We start from the raw sequence: 6425 nt of genomic DNA on the forward strand, positions 1-6425 counted from the left end.
ATAGAAGGAAGAATATCCTTTTGTTACCATATAAGAGTAAAAAAAAAAATTTTGCCTCATTGGGCATGAGGCTACTTTTCTGAAGCAAAAATGTTAGATGTTTTATATAGTTTAGTTTTCTTAGCGTAAACTGTCACCCCAAACATTCATAACAGTCTTATACCCATAAACAATTTATGGAAATCAGAGACAGGTGGCTGAAGTCCAGATGTGGCAAAACCTAGGATAGAAAAAAGAAAACAGCCATGGAAGATGTGGTAGATGGAACAGCAGTCCCATGAAGATGTTCATATTCTGATTCCTAGAACAAGTGAAATGTGACCTTTCATGGCCAAGCAGAATAAAGGTAGCAGATGGAATAAAGAATGTTAAATCAGCTCACCTTAAAGTAGAGGTAATATCCTGGATTACCTGGACATGCCAGTGTAATCACAATGACCCTTTTACATGAAAGAGGGAGGCCAGAAAGGACATTGGAGTGATTCAGTGTGAAAGTCTCCATCTATTCTTGCTGGTTTTGAAGATGGAGGTGGGAGCCAGAAGCCAAGGCATGTGGTAAGCCTCTGGGAGCTGGAAAGCACAAGGAAACTATCTCTCCCCTAGACTCTAGAAAGAAATGCAGCCCTGCCACCACCTTGATTTTAGCCCTGTGATAATTTGACCACTGGAGCTGTAAGATAATAAATTTATGCTGTCTTAAACCATTATGTTTGTGGTTATATGTTATAGAAGCAATAGGAAGACAATACAGAAGTTTTAAAACTTAGATTAGAGATCGAACCTATGAGAATGCAAGGGCTCAAGGACACAAAAAGTCCGGGAAAGAACACAGATTGACCAGAGAATAGAAGTGGGGGGATTGAATTATTTTCATATATATCTCAAAAGACAGGTTAACTGCAACCTTAACAGATAGATTCAGCTGGAAAAGAAGATCCTAATTCTGATGCTGTTGTGACTGTTGCTATTGTTGCTGCTGGTGCACTGCCTGACTTTGGAACTCATATGTGCATTTTACTCAATTCTGGGTTAAGGCTCATGGTCCTACATTTATGTTACTTTCCAAAACCAATTTCAATGCTGTAATTTCACTTTGGCAATATAGTCCATGAAAACCACATCTCAGCTCATCTTCTAAAGCTGTGGTTCTCAAACAGGAGTATGCTAAAAACAGAGAAGTTGAGAGGCTAACCTAGTGATAAGCAAGGCCATACAATACCTATAAATAATCTTCAGGAAATATAAGCTTTCTCAAAGACCTCAGAGAATATTTTTAACATTACAATTAGGTAAGCAAAACAACAGAAACCTACTTTTCTGGTTTTGCCAAACTTATTTTTTTTTTCCTTTTATGAATATACCAATATTTACATGCCATCAGATATTAAAAGATCAGGTATTTTTTTTAATGCTCTCAAAGAGTCATGTGACATCAGGGGCATTAGTACTCAGTCTTAATTCCACCAGAATGAATTGTGGTATTTCATTGGTGGCCACTAATCCTAGTCTGCACTCCCAAACCCAATCAAATGCACTCAAAAATTGGAGACAAACACCATTGGATTTTTTTTTTAATCATTATTTTATGAACCTGGATTGTTATTTTTATTCATGATCACACATACATATACACAAAAACATACACACATATACATTGTCCACAAATCAATTCAAAACTCTTTGATAACTGTGCTCTAACAAATTTTCTATCAATAAATAATCAAATATTCAACATTTCACTTAAATATTGAAAAATTTGTTATTATGTTATTCTTTTCATTTTATTTTTTAAAACTAGAATATTCTTAAAATTATATTTTCAACTAGGATCATAGGTAAAAGAATTAAAACCAGATTAAGAAAATGGGAGCTCAATATGAACTTATTACATGAATTAGAAAAATTCAAAATCATTTTAAATCATCAAAGATTGAAATTAGCATGCTATGGTCTCTCGAATAAAAGCTATATACTTTTTAATGACTCTTAGCACTACCCCAACTATAGTTAGTGAATTGTAGAAGTGGTAGCATAATTTCAATTTTTTTACTTTATTATCAAGAAGATGCAAATCAGTGTAATTCAATATAAGTGATATTCTACAATTTCTGAGCCCTGTTGTCAAGAGTTCTTATAGCTTTTATTCTACCTCTCTTGGAAATTTGCCTTGATATCACCAGATATAGAAGCCCTAATTTGCCTCATGGAGGAGAAGAAGCCACAAGACAAGTTTCCAGCTGGTGCCCTCTAGAGCAACCATCTGACAACAAGCACCAATTTCAAGATACATGAATGAGGCCATCTTAGATTACTGAGTCCCAGTAAAGCTGTCAAAAAAACAAACAAACAAAAAAACCCCCACAATTGTGCGAATGTCTCTAAGCAAAACCAGCAGAAACTCTGTCTTGCTGAGCTCAATCCAAGCTGATCTTCAGAATCCTAACCAAGTAATTACTTTTAAGCTTCCAAGTCTTGGGGGTTCTTTTGCGTTACACAGCAATAGATTACTGATATGATATGTTTATTACAAAGTGTGTTTTCAAAACTTTAATATACTCCATGAGACATTAAAACCTTGTGAGGACACACTAAATCAATTGATCTCTTTAATATTTGGCTTGGAAATTTCCTTAGTCAGACTCATATGTACATTTGATAAATTTTCTATCTTCCAATTTACTACAGATGAATGTTTTGATCATTATTTTTTTCTCAACTGCATTTTAAAAGTCACCTCGATTACCATTTTTCTTGCTGCTTTTCAAGAGCCCACAAACAATTTGTTTGCCTTTTCTTCAGTCTTGCAATTTTTCCAGCCTATTCCTGATATCTTGCCTCAAAGCCAATGCTGCTTGTTTGGAATTTTTGTTACGGCACTATCTTATATCTGGGTATTTATTTCTGTTTCAGTTATCTAGTGATAATTAGTAAACCACCCTAAACTTAATGGTTAAAACAAGCTATTTTATTTGCTCACTATACTGTTAGCAGTTTGGGCTGGACCTAGATAGATAGTTCTGCTGGCGTTGCCTGTGCTCCCACGTGAGCTACGGTTGTCTGACATTTGACTGGGGCTAGATGGGCTATGATAGTTTTACCCACATAATTGGAAGCTGGTGCTGAGGATAGGTGAAAATGTCTGACTCTGTTCCATGTGGCTTTTCATGCTCCAATAAGCTAGGCTAAACTTTTTTACATTATACTCTCAGGACTGCTTTAAAGAGGTTGAATCAGAAGCTGGATGCCACTAGAGCCCATTCTTATTTTGCCATAAACCAATGGTCAAAACTCATCATAAGATCAGGTCAGATTTAAAGCTGGTGTAATGGAATAAATGATGATCTCCCCCTCAAAATACACTCTGTCCTAATAACCAGACCCCGTGAATGTAATTAAATTAAATGCAATTAAATTAAACGATCTTGTGATGAAACCATCCTGTCTACTATAAGCACCCTTGTCATCGAATTTAGAGCAGGCCCTAAATTCAATGACAAAGGTACTTAAAACAGACAGAAGAGAAGATACAGACAGAGAGGAAGACAGGCCATGAGAGGATGGAGGCAGAGACTGGAGGTAAGCAGCCACGAAGTAATGCTGATAGCCACCCATAGCTGGAAGAGTCGAGGAAAGATTCTCCTCTAGAGACTTCAGTGGGAATGTGGCCCTGCTGACACCTTGATTTCAGACTTCTGGCCTCTAAAACCATGAAAGGAAAAATTTTTGTTGTTTTAGGTTTCCAAATTTATGGTAATTTGTTGCCATGGCCACAGTATATACACTTGCGCGTCCTGATGGGAGGTGTGAGTAGCAAGGTCACTTTGCGAAGGGGTAGCCATGAAAATGGGAGGAATTATTGTAGCTATATTTGAAAACAATCTACCACGTGTATTAAATCACTGCTTTTGCAGCAACATTTCAGTCATTTTTATTAAAAGTGGAAAGTTAAATGTAACTATAAATTTTATTCAATTAAAATGAGATGTGCTTTGCATGGAAATAATACATTTACAAGTTCAATTTAACATGCAAATTTTTTAAAGGCTCAAATTTTCTTATTAATCACATTTATGATCTTCTAGGAAAAGCTTCTGTAATAGAATAAAATTTGGTTATTTTTTTATTTTTATAGACAAATCAGTTTTGCATTAAAAAACAGCATAACTGAAAAAGACGATCTTTTTTAAAAAAGTTGATGATTCATTTAAATGATCTTAAAATGTATAAGATTGAAAGACAGTTCCTTACCTCATAGTAGCTATTACATTTATATTTTATTTATATTTGTAATGATAGTCTATACAGAACAATTTTTTTGTAAATTGCTTTATGGAAAAATAGATGTTAAAAATATTTTTAAAAGGTATGTGATTTTTTTTTAGCAAACAAAATTGACCATTAAAAAAAATAATAATAAATGCTAGAGCCATCCCCAAATGAAGCTAAACCTATGGAGAAACAAAGAATGTAAATGTCATTGCAAAACAAATTTTTGATAAACCCAGATCATTGCCTGAATTAATCACCAATGATATCTCAAAGGTATTGGCTCTTAATCCTCACAAGATGTGCAATAGAATGATAACAGGAAATTTGTGCAGAGGAAAAGCAGTGATTTTAATACTCATGTTTGAAACAAATTTGTGATAAAGCAGAAAGGATATTTGCAAAGGTGCTGACAGCTCTTGAACCCAGAGTTAAATTCTTATTGCTTATTTGTTTCTTCCTTATGAATTAAAAAAAAAAAAAAAAAAAAGGGGGACACACAGACTTCAAAGCTCAATTAATGGAACGAATTCAGTCTTCTTCTTAATAAGCAACACCTCATCAAGCTGAGTAGTTTCATGGTTATCTTTTCAAGGTTTAGTACTACTAAAGAACAACTTCTCAGGCAAAAACTATAAATAATTTTAAGGCATAAAATGTAAATAAAAAAACAATAAAGTAACAAAACTACAAAATGACAAAGTGTAAGAACTGGATGAAGAAAAATGATTACCAGATTATGATCCAATTGAAATTCTTAATTCATTTATATATAGTTTAAATTGCAGCTTTAATGGAAAAATAAAGAATAGCATTGCCAATTATTTTTCTTTGTAAATAACAACAACAACAACAACAACAACAACAACAACAAAACAGTTGGTCATTATTACCTCGAAGCACTCAGAAAGACTGATCAATGGATGAAAGACTCATTCATTTCACCACATAGCAAACAATTTTTCATTTCCCTCCCCAACCCCCAAGCCCAAAATACAATCTACACTAATGATTTATTTATTAGTCAATTTCTTAGCAACACTCCTTAGTAATTACTAATCATTATTGAATGAAGAAAATAGTTGTTATTACTTGTAGTTATGTGTTAATGTAAGACCGTTAACAAAATATTATGAGAACATAGCAATAAAAAAATACTTGTTAGAATGACATCACCTATTATTGTCCTAGACCATTTTTTTAGTTGATACACTCATTGTAACAGCTGATCTTCCATTTACTATTAAGATAAGTAGGAAACATCCCACCATTTATTGATAATTTATAATATTGTATATTTAAACAAAAATCATGTTTTTCATGAAAAACTTCAAACAGAACCATGTAGCTTGCAATATTCATACAAAATGTTATATCTTCAGATGCCCAATGCTTGAGATCACTTACCCCTCAACTAATTAGATTTGAGAAATTTGAGTAATACTGTACCAATACATGTTTGTTAGCACAGCTACACTGTGTTTTGTTCAAACACTGTTTGGAGGGCATATTTCTGGTCTCATCTGTTCTATGGACAATCAATAATCTATTTTGAGTTTCTTTAGGGTTTTGTAATTATATCAGTCCCATAAATTTGAGAGAAAGAAAAGTTATTATGAATGGACATGATTCCAGGAGAAAGTTCATCACTTCTGAAACTCTAAATTCTTCACTTTAAAAGTTTGTCTTGACAACTTATTTATCTGTTTACTCGATGCAGCTACTATATATTAGCAATAGGGTCAAAAATTCCCAGAAGTGGTTCCATAGTGTAGCAATTAGCACATCTGCTTTACACACAGAAGGTCCTGGGTTTGTGCCCCAATGGAGCCTTGGTTCATGGTCTATGGCCATGCCACCCTGAACAAGCCCGATGTCTAATCTCAGAAGCTAAGCAGGGTCGGGCCTGTTTAGTACTTGGATGGGAGACTACCTAGGAAGATTAGGTGCTGTAGGCATAAATATTAAAAAAAAAAATTCCCCTGTGGGGCACATCAAAGGATAACATATCCATAAATGAAAAATACATCATACACTTCTTTCTTTATTCGTCCACACATACACTCACCTTCTTATATTTGCAAATTAAAATACATTTACATTTAAAACTGATGGTATTATGGGAAACTCACTGATAACACTCAGTCTTTCTCCAGATT

General features: G+C 34.0%; 1 pseudogene; it reads left to right on the forward strand.

Moving 5' to 3' along the window:
• Window positions 1–6108: 6108 nt before the first annotated feature.
• Window positions 6109–6224, forward strand: LOC120591343 (uncharacterized; annotated as a pseudogene).
• Window positions 6225–6425: the final 201 nt, after the last annotated feature.

Source organism: Pteropus medius, unplaced genomic scaffold (assembly GCF_902729225.1).
Source record: "Pteropus medius unplaced genomic scaffold, Ma_sr-lr_union100, whole genome shotgun sequence".
Lineage (NCBI taxonomy): Eukaryota > Metazoa > Chordata > Mammalia > Chiroptera > Pteropodidae > Pteropus > Pteropus medius.